Raw genomic sequence first — 19,397 nt, forward strand, 5'->3', positions numbered from 1 at the left:
ATACTAAATATTTATATACTGGCTTCTGTCAAATTGCAAAAAAATAAACACCCGTTAAGTGAAGCAATAGGATAAGTATACGGCAGAGTAATGGTAATAGTACTCTTGTCTTCATGGGGCCTCCATTCTAATGGGAGAAGAGTTCTGGAGAAGACCAGGATTTAAAAGCTCTTCTATCTGAATTGGAATGATGACATTCCAATAGAATCCATGGAAATGGTAAGAAAGAGCCTTCCATAATATCTTCCTGGGTAACTTGTATGGTGAGCAGGATCACCTGTAATACAAGTCCAAGTTGACAATAAATGGTAAATTCACAGACCCTGAGTGTAACAGGTCCAACCAACATTCAGGATATATGCATATATCTGCTTACATGTAGAGAAAATCATAAGAAAACACACTGAGACATGTGACTATCCTCCACCATTTACACATGGCCCCTCTCCTCCTCTAGCACCAGAAATGATTGTAATTGATGAATTCATTTGACAAGTATTTCTTGAGTTCCCACTGTATATGAGTCATCATGCTTGATTTTGAATGGTCAAAATTAATGACATGCCTGGCAGCAATGACTAGAAAAGAGATTTGATCTCAAATGTTGCAGAACTGTGAGTTCACATGAAACTACACAATGCTTTCCCACTGACGTATGGACGTGACAGGTTTCCACAAAGCAGAACTCCTTGGCATTTATTTGGGGACTTGCTGATTGCTCCATTTTAGGAGCTCCCAAACCTAAGTTTGAGTTAATGAAAAGGTGAGAGCTGCATTAGAGACACAGGAGTGATTCAGGGCACTGGCTTCCTCACTGGTCCCCCCAGTATGACTCCAACCCTTCTGTGGCTCCTCCTCACACTTTTTCAAGCCTGGCATCCTCACAGTCACACATTCTGTATCTCCAGCTCCCCATCTCTCTCACCAGATTTCATGTCAATACACATGACTTCAGTTTGTTGTTGTTTTTTCATGAACAAACTAGGCACTGAGCGGACTGGCTCACGCACCCCCTCCAATGATCCTTTCCTTGGGACTTGAGAAGGACTCGAGTTTATTGGCAAAACAGGTAAATTGGTTTCCAAAGGCCATGCTCCTCTGGAAAAACTGCATCGAAGTACAAACTGCTAATAGAAATCTGTTAATCTCAGCAGTGGCCCAGATCAAGAGCTGAGATCATGATACCAGGATTTCTACCTCTCCTGGCAGGACAGACTCTGGAAATAGTACCCACTGCCCAGGCTATAGGGTGCCCCCCCCCAACCCAGGGTGAAGTACCTGTGGTTTGTTAATTAGTGAGGGGCTCTGCTCAGTCAGAAACTTTTTTGTCTAATTACAACCTGGTGTCAGCTTATCAGAAAGGAGGGAATCTGAACTAAACTTTGGTTATGTAAGAATGGATGTTCCACAGAAACTCCTTGACTGGAACACTGAATCCCTCTCTCGGGCAGGGAAAAATTGTGCCCCAAGGGGGAGAGTCAAGGACTGTCAGCTCAAACTGTGCAAGCAGCAGTTTATTTGTTTTGTGGGTGTTTTTCTCCTTTGTAAACATGTTCTGAGGCCAAGTGATTGGTACATGCTTTATAAACTGGAAATATAAACACAGACATTCTCTTCCAAAAATGGATCTTTAGGGCTTCCCTAGGGAACTTGGGGCTATTGTTTGTTCTGAATTCTGAACCAGCGTTAGTGAAAATGTTACACCTCTAATATTTGGAGTGTTAATCCCCACATCAAAGAGAAAAAAATATTGAAAGGGTTTTGAGGCACCCTATTAGATTCTGAAAGCCATCTCTGCTTCTAGTGAGGACAGTCCGCTTACAGGACGTGTTTCAAAGAGGGAAGAAGAAGGAGGAAAACAGATCTGGGCGGGCGGGCGGAGGGTGCTGGGGGTGTGCTGATGCCAAGGGCCATTCTCCTTCAGCCGCACGCTCTAAGGTCTCTGATCATGCCAACTGGTATTTCAGTTTTCCATGTCTTTGCTGTATGGTTCTTCCCCCGCTCCCCCAATAACACAACACCTTCTTCTAACCTGGATGCGGTTTCTTTTAGAAGCTGTTTTGTGAGACAAGAGAAGTATTAACAAAGCATCTGAATACTGAGCGAAGGGAAGCCTTCGCCAAAGTACTTGCTTCTAAATAAGTGGTTCTTCCCTACCAATTTACAAAGGGTTGGCTTAAAGTCTGGCTGTTGGTACATCTGTTCTTAGCTCAAAAGCTGCCTCTCCTTTCTTCTTTTAAATGATATTATTCATCTGGACAAGAGAATTGCAGTATTTAAATGGTCCTGGAAGAACAATGTGTTTGGGGAAAGCTTTTAGCATGTGCTGTCAAGGGAGTGTACTCAAGGGTTCAGGAATAGTTCCTCCTTACGCATCTTCCTTCCAGAAGATGGAGGGCAGGGCCTCTATGTCCTCTTCTGTAAACATTGCCCTGTTTGGAGGTCCTCTGGGGTTTCCCTAGAGGGTCGTATTTATTGCAAATGTCTAGGTTTCTATTTTGGTTTATAATGTACATCCTTTGTCTTTAAATCGCACATACATAATGGAGACAACATTCAACGTTTTGTTAGTTTTTGTACTTAGTCAATAGGCATTTCACCACAGGTACCACCCAACTCAATTTTACATTTACTAAATCAGACACCATGAACAGTGTATGTTGCCCCATTTCTCACCACGCCCTCAACTCCCTCCCAAACGCAGTCAACACCATAGAAATATAGCCTACCATAATGCAAAAGGAAGTGAGACTCTAGTCTACTCCACAAGGAGCAATCCATTAAATATTTTTCTACCCTCACCACTCTCACACTAAGATTGGTACGTGTTTGCACTTTTCTCACAGACATCAGTGTCAGACACAGTTGTCGCCTCCTGTCTAACCACTGTGTTCCTCTTCACTGAATTAAACCCCGCACTGATGATTCACACACGCACCCCCACCCCCATTGGTTCTTAGCCTCCTTAAATCTTCTGGCCCTTATATGCAGCCTATTTCAGCCAACCTCAGCAGGGACACCCCCTGACTTTCATCATTAGGCAAAAGTATGTCTACATGTAATAAACCATGTAATAAACTAAATCCCCCACTCTTCGGATTTAATCCACCTTTTCCAGTCCTAACCCCAGCAATCTAGCATGAGTCCTTGTTTTCTCTTAAATCTTCTTGACAACCTGTGGGTCTCCATCTCAGATGGAAACCTACAATGATCCCAATGTCTTACTGGTTCTGCCCTCTGTGCCTTAGTTCAAATGGGCTCCACAGCACCTATCTCTGTTTATTCTAATCCTAGGTATATTTCAAAGTCAATGTAAATATCATTGCCTTCATAAAGCCTTCTTTGATGTCATGCCGGGAGGTTTAAACTTGCCTTGCCTCAACTCCCCACAGTTCTTGAATGCATTGGTACAGTGAATGGCACTTCTTCTCTAGCACCTTAGAGTTTATCCCTTTGTTGGACTATTTGAAAATAGGGACTGAATTTTGTTCCCATTAGATGCAAACAATACTTACCAAAATGTGTTTATATAGAAAGTATTCATTGAATATTTTTCCAGTAAAGTACTCTTATTTGCCAAGTACAGATCCAGATTATTGAAACCTTCTCAAATATAAACATTCTTATTCTCCAGTTAAAAATAAGTAAAATGAAATTAAATAGGACTATATTTTGTTCAACTAAGCCATATCCATGGACCTCAATTAATTTATCTCTATAGCAAACAGTAGTGAGGTTGGTAAAAGAGATCACAGCTAGGACACTGACCCTTGGAATGCTTGAAGAATGTGTGTCACTCTGTCACCTCTTTCAAGTCTTTTCTCAAATGACAACTTTTCATTGAGGTCTACTCTGACCACCCTGTTGAAAATTATAGCTCCTCCCAAAGCAGATATTGAATGACCCCCTTTCTCTGCCTTACTTGTTTTCCAAAGCACTTATCATTTCCATGCATATAATTTACTTTGTTATTTTATTTATTGTTTATTTTTCCCTACTAGAATAGAAGCTCTGCAAAGTCAAACATTGTGTCTGTTTTTCACTGCTTTATATGTAGCCCTAGAACAGTGCCTGACATATAATAGCAGCTTAGTAAATACTTGTCTTTGTCAATAATATTGTGGTCAGTGGTATACCTAGTGTATTTGACACAGACAGAAGATCGGTTTTCACATTCATTCCCTCTACATGGCAAAATTAGTTTCATTTACTGTCAGTAAATAAATAATAAGATAGAAGATGGTGACAAAATGTATTATAAAGAAGTATGTAATCATTCATAAAAATAAAATTAATAGTATAGTTCAAAAAAGAAAAAAAATACAACTATTCATTTAAAAGCTATTAAATTTACCTAGCCATTTGAACTTTGTTTAGTTATAGCCTGATATAAAAATATTTTATTTAAATAATTGTCCACTAACCAGAAAGCAAACTGCAATGCAAACAAAGCAATTCTGAACCATTAAATATGCATTTTTGAAACAAACGCATATAACTGAGCATGTGTGTTAGGACCAACTTAACAAAAGCAGTTCTCTGAATTAACGTTATGTAGAAAGCTTACTAGAGAAAAGGTTTAAAAAGGAACACATTTGAGCCTTATATCTAATACACATGTGAGTTTTTATATTACATATCTTTATTATATATTTACTGTAAAATGTTATGTGTTATATTTATCTATATAACATAATATTTTAAATTAGTATACATATATAAATATGTGTATTAAATTTTATAAACAAATATTTATATAAAAATCAGTATAAATATATAAATATGTATAATATACAAATTATAAATATTATTAAATAATAAATCATTATGAATATATTATTATATATGCACTATGCAGATAGATAATTAAAATCATGTAGTACTTACAGCAATTGTTTAGAATTTATAGCAACAAAATACTTTTTTCAGAGAGAAGTATTTTATCACTGATATTATTTAGAATTGCTGGTACATGGTGATAATCAAAAGTGGACCTATTTAATCTGTTCTATTATTGCATTTCTATTTATGCATTTAGGTGCATCTCTACAGACTATGTCCACTTTTATTGCTATCCCCGCCCTGCTTTTGTTAAACCACTGGTTGGTTGTATTTACTTTGGTTCCCAGTGCCTTTATTGCCTCGCATTTGGGAAGTGGTCCATAATGGTTAACTAATCCCACTGCCCACAGTTAATTTAAGTGGAAAGTTTGAGTGAAGAGTAGTTTTGAGAAAAGCAGCTCAACGCAGTGAGCTTTTCATCTCTAGTGGCCTGCGGTAAGGAGTTAGAAGTGAGGTGGTCATCCATTCAATACGACCTCTGGAGTGATGTGAGAGTGCACAGTTCCCAAACCATCTAGAACCCAAAAAGTGCTGTCCCTATGCCAGCCCATCTGGAACCATCCATCTTCTCCAGGAGGATTGGCGGCAGCTAGGGGATTCTCCCCTGGGTATAGGCATTGGGGTTCTGAAGGACAGAGCTCTGAGTTTCTTTGCCAGGGCAGGGACAGCCAAAGTTCTCAAGATCCAGGACTATATTAGGAAATATATTCACCAGGGGAACAATAAACATGTTTGTTTTCTTCCAGCGCAGTCTGCTCTGCTTATCTCAGACACCACCCTTTCTTCAGCAGAAATCACAATCCTGGGAGGAATGTTCCCTTGGGGTTAGGGAAGTTTTCCCTCTGCTTAAAGGAGGTCTCACCCTTGGTATTTATGAAATCATTTCAAAATAAATGATTTCTCTGAGACCAATAGATAGTTTCTTAAATATCAAATGTGAACAGCCATGCAAAGGAGGCTTTCCTGAAGGCGAGTGCAATGGGTTCAGTGCATCAGAGGGTATCTTCCTCACAATCCTCCTAACCAATCTTGTTGGATATTCATCACTGTGCTTAGGGTCATGGGAGCTCTATGCCATGGGGGAGAAAGAAGATGGGAGCATTTGAGACTATGTCCTTGTTACTGCTCATCATTTACAGCCCTCCATGTTTAAATCAATGCTTTGAACCAGTGGTACGTGAGTGTGCTAATCAGAAACCACCATGTTCCTCCTACACACCTATGGCCAGTCACCCCTGCTCTTCAGAGTTATTCTTCTTCATAACTTTCATGAAATACGACACAGCACATGAATTTCTGGCCATTCGCTATTTCTGGTCACTGGCACTTAGTTTTCTGCTAGTCACAAAACTGTATTTTCTAACCACATTGCATGGAAGCCAACAAAACTCCTGCCCCTTTAGCTGGCTACCCATGCAAACACATTGAAGCATGGCAGCATAAGTAAAGCATATTACATTGCTTGCATTTGTAGGTTCTGTGAGGGCATTGTATCAGGAAGGGAACAAAGACAGTTTTAAAAATACAGGGAATGAGGCTATGCTGAAAAGAATAGACTCCGGGAAATTACAAACAGAATTACGGACAACTGGCCAATCAATCAGTTCAAAAAATCACCCAGAATGATGAGAATAGTCATAACCAAAAAAGTAACTAGATGGACCGTTGTTAATACACCTAGATGTTAAAGAAATACTCAGTAATAGAAAATAATCTACATATAGGTGAGGACATAAATATAGCTGAAGCTTTTTTTCCTAAAAGTTTCATTTCTGCTTGGTAGGAAAGATTGGCTGTTAATGTCACCACATGGGCTAGAATTAGCTGAACAACATCTCTTAGTGTGGTATATATGTGTGTTTTACCTTATAGATGGCTTCCATGGTTCTTAAGACACAGTCTACAATTGAGTTCTGGATCTTCTCCAATCATCCTTTGGTGATTTTTGTAAAGTCTAAGCTGATAAATGCTTTTCAGCATTGCCATGGAGAGGAGGTTAGCCAATATTTGCAAGTCACTTACCCTATGCCAACCAAATAAACGTAACTCTTAAGAGAATGTGTCGAATCTTGAATCCTAATCTTGTTTCCATAACCTGTATCTTCTACACTTTCACAGAATTATTTCATTTGGCCTTTAAAATACCTTTCTGGGGTAAACAGCAACATTCCAGATTGAAAAACAGGGCTTATAATAGTTAAATTATTTGCTTAAGGTCACATTGTGAGTAGTAAAGATGAATATTCTTGTCCTTTATTAATAATATTTCACGTTTCTGTAATGTTATAAAAGACTTTGAAGTAGAGGCTTTCCACCAATTATCTACTGATTTTCACAAATTTGGAATCTAGCCAGAGATCCTGTTTCAGAGATGAAAACATGGTAAGTTATGCAGTTTGTAAGTGTCAGATTCCTAACTCAATCCAAGGTTTTGTCTACACTACATTGCATCTGTGTATGTTTCCTTTTCTAAAAATGTGTATATTTCTTTATTTAATTTCTGTGTAATTTATAATTATACTTACTAAGAAATGCATAAATGTGGCTGTCACTTATTCCTAATATCTTCCCTCTTACTCCCTCATTTAAATAGCCAGCAGCTTGAACCACAAAACAGAATGAATTAAAAATCCAATGTAAGTACTTTTTGTTTATATCAATTTCAGTGCTGGTCCCCAAAATACAAACCAGTATCAACAGTTTGAAATTACTGTGTTAACATTTTCTGCTTCTAAGTTAAGCTAAACATTGGAACAAATTGTATTGCAACACATATTTGTTTTAATTCCAATACAACCGATATTCTTATCCAAGACATGTTAACAAATTTTCCTGTAGTTACCCACGCTGTGATGGAATGGAGGTAATGGAATATTTTGGTTTACAAATTTGAGTAAAAATGAAAATTTTACAATTCTTGTACAACTGAAAAATGCATTTTTTCCTGTTAAATGACTTTGCTCTGTGTCAGATATAAAAATCCCCATTCTTCATCCTGTAAACATTCCATTTTAGCCTACAACTTGTAGCAGTAGCCCCTCAGGGGAAATATTTTCACAAGATTATTATGAAATTGACTTTTTCCCATCTTTCCAACACATTTTATGGGAAAATAAAGAATGATCCCCTTCCTGTACTCTACTCTTATGCAGATGAACAAGAAAAATCTGATCATTTAAATCGTACTTCATGTCCTGATGTGGTAACTGAAGTTCTCCTTAGAATACAAGTTTATATTATCAACAGTGACTCATTTTCTCAGGGATCATTTGACTCTCCCTTGGTATAAAACCATGCCCTTGGAAGGACTGTTAGCTAGATATATTAGACAAATCATCTTTTGATCAAATTCACTTCTATTTGAATATCACAGGCTTATAATTGTAAATGAATATCCAATGTTAAAAATACTTATCAGTTGTCGTAAGTGATAGTAAAAATTGAAAACAAAATAAAGTTTCAACAGATGAGACTGATTAAATAAATTTTGATAGAATTTCTGAGGAAACATTAGGCACTACTAAAATACCTTATAAATTGTTCATGAAATGGGTTAATTTTTTAAAAGCATATTATAAAAAATTACTACATGTTACTAGCTCCTAGATATACATTTTTTGCCTTTTAATATTTCTAAAATCAGAATTCATATTAAAATTCATGGTGTCTTACAGTCATTTTAAGCCAAGTAGCCATGGTGGCAGTTGTTTCTGCTGACACATGTATGAACTTGGCTTTTACTCTTGTTAGAATGACTGAACAACTGCTATTACTCATTGTTTCATTCACAGAACCATTAAGGACAATTTTCAGAAGGAATACAAATCTTATATAAACTCTGTTTAGAACAAAAAGTTTCAAGCAACATAACTCACTTAAGGTAAAAGACAGCTTTCCCCACTAAAATTGGAAAGAAAGCAAAGGAAAAATGTTTACTCTCACTATTTATTGAAAATAGTACTAGAAGTCTTAGCCAGTGTCATAGGGTAAGAAAAAATATAAGAATACTACATATTGGAAACAAAGAACTAAAACTGTCTTTATTTGCATAAGACGTGATTGTCTACATAGAAAATCCCAAAGAATCTACCAAAACAAACAAACAAACAAAAAATCATTTGCTAGTGCTAACAGGTGGGCATAACAAAGTCACAGAGTACAAGGACAATATACAAAAATCAATTCTACTTCTCTATATAGCAATTAATAATGGGAATTCAACATAAAATATGTAATACCAATTTCAATAGTTCCCCATACACAAAAAAAGAAAAAATAGTTACAACTTTAACAAAACATGTGTAAGATCTACGTACTTAGAAAAGCTAACCACTGATGAAGGAAACCAACGATCTAAATAATTGGAAGACATTCATGGATTGAAAGACCCAGCGTAGTTATTAGATGTCAATTCTCTTCAAATTTGGCAATGGTTTTATAATTATTCCAAGCAAAGTAAGGAATAGGTTTGTGTGTGTGTGTGTGTGTGTGTGTGTGTGTGTGTGTGTGTGTATTTTTTGTATAGACATTTTCTAAAATTTATATGGTAAGGCACAAGAATTAGAGCAAAACAATTTTGGGGGTGCCTGGGTAGCTCAGTAGGTTAAGCATCAGCCTTCATCTCAAGTCATGATCTCAGGGTCCTGGGATAGAGCCCTGCATTAGGCTCCCTGTTCAGGAGTAGCTTGCTTTTCCTTCTCCTTCAGCCCCTCTCCCTCCTCATGCTCTCTCTCTCTCTCTCTTTCATTCCATCTCTCTCTCTCTCTCTCTTTCTCTCAATAAATAAATACAATATTTTTTTAAAAAATAAAAACAATTTTGAAAAATAAAGTGGAGTATTTATGTTATCCAATTATAAGATTTACTCTAATGTTGCAATAATATAAAGTGGTAAAAATATAGATATACAACTCAGTGGAACAGATAGAGTACAGAAGTACAGAAATAGAGCCTCACCAATATGTTCACTCAATTTTTGACCAAGAAAAAAAAATACAAAAATTAAATGGAGAAAGAGTAATCTTTTCAACAAATGGTATTGAAACAATTAATTAATATTAGTAATTAAGATGCCAAAAATAAACTTCAAGATAATTTTTATAAGGACATTAACCGAAAATGAGTAATGGGTAAACATAAAATGTACAACTATCAAACTTTTAGATGACAGTATAAACAAAAATCTTATACATGAAGTTGGGTGAAGATCTCTTAGACATGAAAGAAAAAGCACAATCAATAAAAGAAATGGCTGGTCAAGCTGAACTTCATCAAAATTAAAGATGTTCTTCTGGGAAAGACTGTAAAGAGAGGAAAAGTGAAGTCTCAGACCAGGAGATAAAATTTGGAAATCATATATCCAGCCAATGACTTATATCCATAATATATAAAAGACTCTCAGAACTCATCACGAAGAAAACAAACTCCCCAACTAACAAATGGGCAAAAGACTTCACAAAATAGTTTCTATCAATGGCAAATAAACACCAGAAAAAGAAAAGCTACTCACAATCAGTAATCATTACAGAAATACAAATTAAAACTAAGATGAGATACACACCTATGAAGATATCTAAAATATTTTTTTAAAGAAAACTAAGAATACCAAGTGCTACCAAGCATGGGGAACAAGTAGAATTCTACATCTTACTAGTGAGAATTCAAAATTGTACATGCACTCTGAACAACAGTTTGGTAGTTTTTAATGAACATACAGTGGTGTGTTCCCTCAATCCAGGGCATTTACACAATAGAATGAAAATCTTTTGTTCACACAAAAATCTGCATATAAATGTTATAGTTTTCCTTATAATCTCAGAAAACTGGAAAGAGCCCCAGTGTCCTTCATGGTGAATGGATGACAAACTCTAGTATATCCATACAGTAGTGTTCCTCACCCACAAAAAAAGGAAAAGCAAAAGGGACCAAACTATTGATGTGTACAACAGAAAAGATGAATTTCAAAGGCATGATACTGAACGGAAGAAGTCAGTCTCAAAGATGACATACCATATAATTCCATCTATATGACTTTCTGAAAAAGGCAAGACTATAGTGACTGAGGACAAATTAGCGGTTACCACAGATGAGGTGTGAGAGAGAGAATGACTGAAAAGGGGCAGCACAGGGATCTTTTGGGGGTGATAGAGATGTTCTCTATCCTGACTGTGGTGATGGTCACACAAATCCCTACATATGGCAAAGTAACAGAACTGTCTAATCCAAAAATGTCAGTTTTACTTTATATGAATTTAAAAAAAATTAAATTATATCTCTAAGAAGGTCACTTAGATGGTACCAATAAAAAGAAAAATGCATTTTTTAAAAGGGCCCTGCCATAGGTTTTCTTGATGCTGTATAAACTAAAGGTGTTTTATAAGCAAAACACCTTCAACTTAATGAAGCATGGTCTATATACATTATATTAAAGAAATCACAGAAAAATATCACTGAAAGTGTTAATCAGGGTTGTTTTAGGTTGTGAAATAGAGATAATTTTTTACATACTTTTTCATGTTTTTTACAATGAGCAAAAATTCTTTTTATAAGTAGGAAAAAAAGTCAAATAAGTACTTAAAAAAAAAAATTAAGAACAACAAAAGTTGAGTCAAGTGGGCCCTGCTTGTCCCAATTCTACAAAGGATCTCATGCAAAGATGTGAGCTGGTGATTCACCAAACTCAGTACTCTCTGAAGGTTTGTTTAGTTTTTCTTACTCACACCTATCCTCTCACCAGATAATTCCTCAAGATACACATATCACGAACAATCTGCAGAGCCATAATCAGTTGGGGATTATTTCTGGCAGCTATAAATGCGTTATAGTTGGAGAACTACCCACAAAAGTAAAAATTAAAAAAAAAAAGAATTTTTATCTTTATTGGGGAAACAGAATACTGTCTGTGGCTGCTTCTTTTTAAAACTCAAATTATGGGATGTGATGAGAAAGCCAATATTTCAGAATAGGTAAAATAATGCTCGTGGCAGATATGCATTTGTTTTCTGTCTCTGTCCCCTCATACAAATACATTTCCACATGTCAGTCCTCTGAAACCCTCCTCTCTCTGTATTCCATCAGTAATGACTCTAGTAATAACTGTCAAGGGCAGGAATAGTAAACATTTTGTAAAAGCAAATGGCTTCCAAATGTGGACTTTCTCTCAGCGAGCATGTCCCTCAGAGCCTGACTCAGAACACAGGAGCAGGTAAAAATGCCAGGCCTAGAGCACTGTGACAGAACACAATCAAGCAGCTAAATGTGTGAGGGCTCAACTTGCAAGCCACCTGCTGTCTCCTCTCTTTGACTGCAGAGTTGACTGGCCAGTGGGTTCAACAGACAAGAATGATCCTTCACGGGGCTTGTGCACAGTGTTTGCCTAGAGGACCATTTACAAAGGTATCTTTGCGCTCTGGGCAGGGGTGTGGTTGGGTAGGGGAAGGGAGGAAGTGGTTGATTAGCGTCCTTGGCCTTTGCATCTTGGGTCCAGAGAAAAATCCTTTAATTGTACTAAGGCTCATTTTCCCCATTTTCAGAATGGCCACAAAACCTCCGGGAATCACCACTTTGACTAACTAGGTCAGGAGTCTCAAAGCTGTTCATTTACTTTTTTGTTTCATGGGTATCCACAATATTATGGAATATTAATAAAAAGCAATATACTACTGGATTTAAGAATGACGTTTTCAAACATTTTAAGGACGTGACTAATGAAAATGGCAGTGACAGAATAATTATGTACAATTTTATTAAAGTACTCTGTCATGAGGGATGTGTGTGTTAGACCAAAACAATATTTAGGAAAGCAATAACAACTTTTATTGCTGGGTGGTGGGATTAAGAGTAATTATTTCTTTAATGCTATTTATATGTTCCCAATTTCTTTGTCTAGAACATGTATTTCTTAAAAAAAAAAAAAAACTGAAAAGTAACAGTCTAAAACATAACTGTTATCTCTACATTTTGGAACTAGATTGATTTTTGTATCTTTATAAAGTGCAATCTTTCTTTTATAATTGCATGTTATCAATTAAAGATGCATTACTTTATTATAAAATTATACAACTTTAAATATTGAAACAGGAAAATTTTTTTGGCATCTTAATAAGAAACATTTCACTATATTAAGTAAATATTTCAAGTCCCCCAGAAAATGCTCTGCTGTCACCTCCTGGCTTTTCCTCCTGTATGCCCATGTCAGGGTCCCCCATGTCCTGCCTTGCTCCCCTTCAGTGTTCTTATGGATTCCTAGGCAATTTCTTGGTCATTCCCTGATGATAAAAGTCACTCCAGGAGCAGCATGGGACTAGCTCACGTTACAAAACAAAAGGTGTTGTTTTAAAAAGCAAAGAATTTCTAGTTTAACTGCCATCTGACATTTCTAGTCTAACAGTTTCCAGCCATCTGAGCAGCTAAATCAAGTTTGAGAAAGGCACCACAGCGGGACATCCGACGGTGATCTGAACAAAGGAAAAGAGCCCTCACTCCCCAACCAGGGGCTTCGTGCTCCGTAACAAACAGCTTCGTCCTGGCTGCCTACAGCTGCTATCAACTCTCCCCTACCAGACTGGGCCCTAGAAGCAGGGGGTCAAGACAACTGAATATACAGATGCCAGGCTTTTGCTGAGTCAGTGGGGTCTACACCACCTTGAAAGGCGCTCCCTGCCACGCCTGCCCCACTTGTCCCCTTCAAGAACTTGCTTTGCTCAGGAGAGATTATCGAAATTCTTGCTGTTTGGTTTTTACAGGAAGCCAGGGCATGGAGAAGTGAGTGCTCATCCGTACGTGTTTTTACTTTGTTACCTAAGAAACTATCTTCACAACAGAAGTCCTCATAAATACTCTGGAGATGCATCAGACACTCTCCGGCGCTGTGCGACACTGTGTATATGGTTTGGCAGCAGTTCATTGGGGGAAGATAAACTAGCACGTTTTGCCAGGATTCTATTACTCTTGACCTTGACCTTGGCTAGAGGCTGTTTCCAGTTACACTCCATCTTAAAGAAAGACAGTGCCTCCTCTTTCCCCAAGGTTCTTTTTTCCCTTCTCTTCCCAGTTGTCCCAAGTACAATACTCAGGATGCTGGCTCACTGAAAGGAAGAAAACTCTGCGGCTGCTTCTCTCCCTTTGATTTCTCCTTTGAACCCAATGTTCAAGTGCAGCAAGACATCTTCTTCTTTAAGCGATGGAGACTGCCTCTTGGATAGTACTCGATTTTGAAGTTCACAGTACAGTATAATAGTATATTGTTAACTCCTGGCACTCTGCTGCCCAGATGTCTAGAAGTTACCATCTCACATAATGGAAGCTTCATACCCATTGAACAAATCCCCATTTTCCTCATCTCCCAGGCCCTGATGGTCACTATTGTATTCTCTCTTTCTATTGATTTGACTATTGTAAATATTTCATATAAGTGAAATCGTGTAGTATTTGTCCTTCTGCGACTGGTTTATTTAACCCGGCATAATGTTTTCCAGGCTCAATCATGTTGTCACAAATGGCAAAATCTCCCTCTTTTTAAAGACTGATTAATATATACATTAATTATTACACATCAATATGTAACTAATAATATAATTAATACATTGATATAATTAATATCAATTAATTAACAATAAATTAATTAATATGCATACACAAACACACATCTAACGTTTGCTTTATCCACTCACTGGTCAATGTATGCTTGAGTTGTTCCCATATACTGGCTATCGAAAATAACTCTTTTAAAAATATTTATTTATCTGAGAAAGAAAGAGAGAGAGTATGAGCATGGAGGGGGTGAGGAGAAGAAGCAGAGAGGGAATCCTGAAGCAGACTCCCCACTGAGCACAGAGCTCCATCCCAGGACCCTGGGATCATGAGCTGAGCTGAAATCAAGAGTCAGAGGCTTAACTGACTGAGCCTCCCAGGGGCTCCTATCATAAATAATTCTTCAGTGAACATGGGAGTGCACGTATCTCTCTAGATTCTGATTTCAGTTCTTTTGGTTATATCTACTCTCAGGATTGTGGTGGTAGTATCGTGGGTATGTGATTACATTCAAACTCCTCAAATTGTATACATTAGCTATGTAGTACTTCCTTGTAATAAAACTTTTTTTTTTTTTTAAGTACTTCATCCTGACACAGTATTTGCTTGCTATATTTTTTTTTCTCCTGACAATGACAACTGAACTGACAAATTCCAAGGTTCCTCCTCCAGTGGGTGGTGGGTGGGGTGAGGCACTCTGTCCCCATCCGTCTGTCTCCCCAGGTTGGTTGAGACAAACCATAAGAGCTGTGGTCTCTTGAGAAATAAACTGAGGGTTTTGGAGGGGAGGGGGGTGGGGGGTTGGGTGAGCCTGGTGGTGGTTATTAAGGAGGGCACATATTGCATGGAACACTGGGTGTAATGCATAAACAGTGAATCTTGGAACACTGAAAAAATAAAGTTAAAAAAAAATTCTCAAAAAGGAAAAGCTTCCCCAGTGAAGGGGTACCAGAAACTCAGGGTTGTGCAACCCAAAGGACTACTGCGTCTACTCCCTGTGCCTAGCCAAAGGCTTCACGAGTAAATTCATACTATGTAGGAATTATAACTGAAGCTGAATATTGCATAATTATACAGTGTTGAGCTCTTCAGGTTTAATAGTACCCTTAAAAGTGAAAATAATGGCTAATATTTGTAGAACACTTCCAATATGTTCTTTGCATGCATTATCTCATGTTATTCTTAAAATAATCCCATATGGTGGATGTTATTATTCCAATTTTACTTACGAGAAAACAAAAGTTTTTCATTGTAAGTAATTTTCCTATAGGCAATCAAATGGTCACAGAGATCAGGTTTGAAGCCAGCTTGTTTCATTCCAAAGGCCAGCTCCCCCTACCCTGCTTTACACAATCCCAGTAAAACACGGACAGATCTGGGGGTGCCTGGTTGGCTCAGTGGGTTAAGCCTCTGCCTTTGGCTGGCTCAGGTCATGGTCTCAGGCTCTCTGCTTGGCAGGGAGCCCACTTCCCACCCCCACTGCCTGCCTCTCTGCCTACTTGTGATCTCTCTCTCCGTCAAATAAATAAATAAAAAATCTTTAAAAAACAACAACAACAAATAAACATGGGCAGATCTGAAAACAATACAAAAAAAGAGGAAATCTTTATAAGTATCTTCATACAACTAATGGGTATGAGATATATTTAGTTCTTAGAGCAACTAAGAATCTAGAGATAAAAATATCTCCAAGTTGTTAGAAATTATTTACAAAACTCATGAAACCAATTCTGACATCTAGAGATCCTATTACTCCACTGGATAAGAATATAAAAAATCCAATCTAGGGCAACTGGGTGGCTCAGTGGGTTAAGCTTCTGCCTTCGGATCAGGTCATGATCTCAGGGTCCTGGGATCGAGTCCGGCATCGGGCTCTCTGCTTGGCAGGGAGCCTGCTTCCCCCTCTCTCTCTGCCTGCCTCTCTGCCTACTTGTGATTTCTCTCTGTCAAATAAATAAATAAAATCTTTAAAAAAAAATCCAGTCTAATTCCAACATGTAGAGAAAATAGTTACATTTTAAGCTTTTACTTTTCTTTTTTTTAAAGAAATATATGCTCTAGACAAATATTGAGAACATATAAATAGTATAAAAAAATAAAACCCTCATAAGTCCATCTCCCAGCAATAAAAATTTCCTTTGTTTTCCTATTTGTTGTTTTGGTCTAATGCAGGCATCTTCTGTGATAGAGTATTTTAATAAGTACACACAGAGCTCTTTGGTTACTTTTTCCGCAGACACATTCTTCACATTTTTTGAAATCACAATTTTTAAATCCAGAAGTATATTGCATTTTATAATATTTCATAATTTATTTAACTTGGGCATTTAGATTTTTGCAAGTATCTCATGGAATAATCAAACATGTACCTAAATATATCTATACAGCTCTAGTTATTCGTCAGGATACACTCTCTTTTTCCCAGTGAAATTACCAGGGCAACAATCTAAACACAGTTAAAGCCCTGCATGAGCAATGCCAATCTGCCCTCCAAATAAGCTATTTTCAACTTGTTTAGGGGGTGTGCAAGAGTCTTTAGTCACTTGCATGTTAGCCACACAAGGTATTTTTAATCTTACTAATATGACAGACAAAAATGGTACCTTTCAAATCTTAATAAATTCTGTGTGGGATTAAATTTGTTTTCATATGAATTTTGGATATTTAAAATTTGTCATTTTTTCCCATATTTTGCCCCATCTCGATTGAAGAAAATTTTAAAATTTAGCTCTAAGGATATATAAAATATTAAAGCATTAAGCTTAATATTTGTTTCAAATATTTTCCCACACTTTTTTTATGTTGTTGATTTAGCCTATAATATAAACACATTTTTTGTAATTAAAATATTTCAACTTTATTATAATTCCTTTAGTGTGTTATTTATTTACCTTTTTTTTAAAGATTTTATTTATTTATTTGAAAGAGAGATCACAAGTAGGGAGAGAGCCAGGCAGAGAGAGAGGGGGAAGCAGGCTCCCTGGTGAGCAGAGAGCTTGATGCAGGACTTGATCCCAGGACTCTGAGATCATGACCTGAGCCAAACGCAGAGGCTTAACCCACTGAGCCACCCAGGCGCCCCTATTTACTTGTTTGTTGTTATTTTCTTGTTTTTTTTTCTCTACTTTTTTTTTTTTTTTTTGCATAAAAACCCTCATATACCTCAAGATCAGGTACTTATTTGTTTTTTTCCCCTTGGTTCCTCCAAAGTTTCTCATTTTATAATAATTTAGAATTAAGTATGACATATAAAAATGAACTAGGATTTTAAATACATATATATGTATATATACATATATATATTTCAAACTAGTCATGTTTATTATTCCTGGTGAATAAAAATTAATTTCAGAAGAATGGATATCTATAAAACCCAATATTCCCACCTAGAAATAGAGTATGGTTCTCTTCTTATCATTTAAAAAAATTTTTTTTATCAACACAAGTAAAATAAAATTTCTTATCAAAGTTTTATTATGTCCTTATGCGTGATTTGAACATTTTTATTGGGCTGGATATTTTATGATATTTTTATTAATAAATATTTTCCAGATCATCTTAAAACTGATTTGTGTATCCACATAAGAGAACTATTGATTTTGATTTTTTGTTATTCTCATAACTTAACATTAAGCTATTGTTAATTATAAGAAATATTTATTTCATTAACTACTGAGTTTTGGTTAATATTGTTGTAAACTCAGATTACTGTTGTTAAATGCATGTGTGTGTGTGTGTGTGTGTGTGCGCATGTGCACTCCCAAAAGTACATTTTGGTATTTGTTTTCTGTATTATTATTAAATTTACAATTATTATTTAGCTTCTGTTTCCAATACTTAATATCATTACATTAATACTATGTTATTAAATTTTAGAGATCCTTTGGCCATTTTTTATATTTTTTTAAAATTTTTTATTTTTTAAAAGATTTTATTTATTTATTTGACAGATAGAGATAACAAGTAGGCAGAGAGGCAGACAGAGAGAGGAGGAAGCAGGCTCCCTGGTGAGCAGAGAGCTGGATGTGGGGCTCCATCCCAGGACCCTGGGATCATGACCTGAGCCGAAGGCAGAGGCTTTAACCCACTGAGCCACCCAGGCACCACTTTGGTCATTTTTTAAAGAAAGGTATGTGAGAGACATATTTTCTAAACCCTAATCTATCAAAAGAAGGACAAACTGTTAATTATTCTCATCTATGACATGAGCAAAAGCTTACTTTTTTTTCTATAACCCCTTGTCAATATATATATATATATATACACACATATATATCAGAGTACGATCTTAATAAAAAAGTAATACAAAGCTGGGTTAAGTATATAAAAGAAGACATTTCAAGTCCAGGCAGATATACCCAAAGCATTTAGTTGCATAGAAATGAGATGAGTTATTTTCTTATCTATTCAGTAAATCCAACAGACTATCTACATGGTTGCTGCTGTAAAGCAATGTTAAACATTAGGGCAGTAGAAATGTTGATTAAATCTTAGAATATCCTCTAATTCCCAGTTCTCTGGAGCTAGCTAACCCAAACTGCTTAAGTCTGTAAGGGTTTGTCAACATAATACTTTAATTATCGTGGCATCTTTAGAACAAGGTCTGCCCATAATCAGCAGTAGCAGATTTCCTAACCAGTATAGAATCCTTTTATATCTCTTTCTAAACCACTTATTATTGACAAATGCTATTGCATTTTCCCATGTTTTCAGAAGATAGGCCATATATTATTTGTATTTCTAGGGATAAATTTAGTTGTTAAATAAAGTGCAGTGTTTTAAAATGTCTTAAAATCTACAGCCAATCATAAGCAGTTGGAACTAGTTTTGGTTATTGCAAATTTTTTTTCTTACTTCCACCTTCTAAATAGAAAAAGGCTCTATTAAAATGCTGTGCTCTTGCTACAGAGAAAAATACCTTAGTTTATTAAATTTTTCCTTTTTGCCATGTTTATATGAGGACAAGAAAATTAGAGCTACAAAGAGCATTGAAGAGAAAACATTGTCTCTTTCTCCAGTCACCC

Source organism: Mustela erminea, chromosome 7 (genome assembly GCF_009829155.1).
Source record: "Mustela erminea isolate mMusErm1 chromosome 7, mMusErm1.Pri, whole genome shotgun sequence".
In the NCBI taxonomy this organism is placed as follows: domain Eukaryota; kingdom Metazoa; phylum Chordata; class Mammalia; order Carnivora; family Mustelidae; genus Mustela; species Mustela erminea.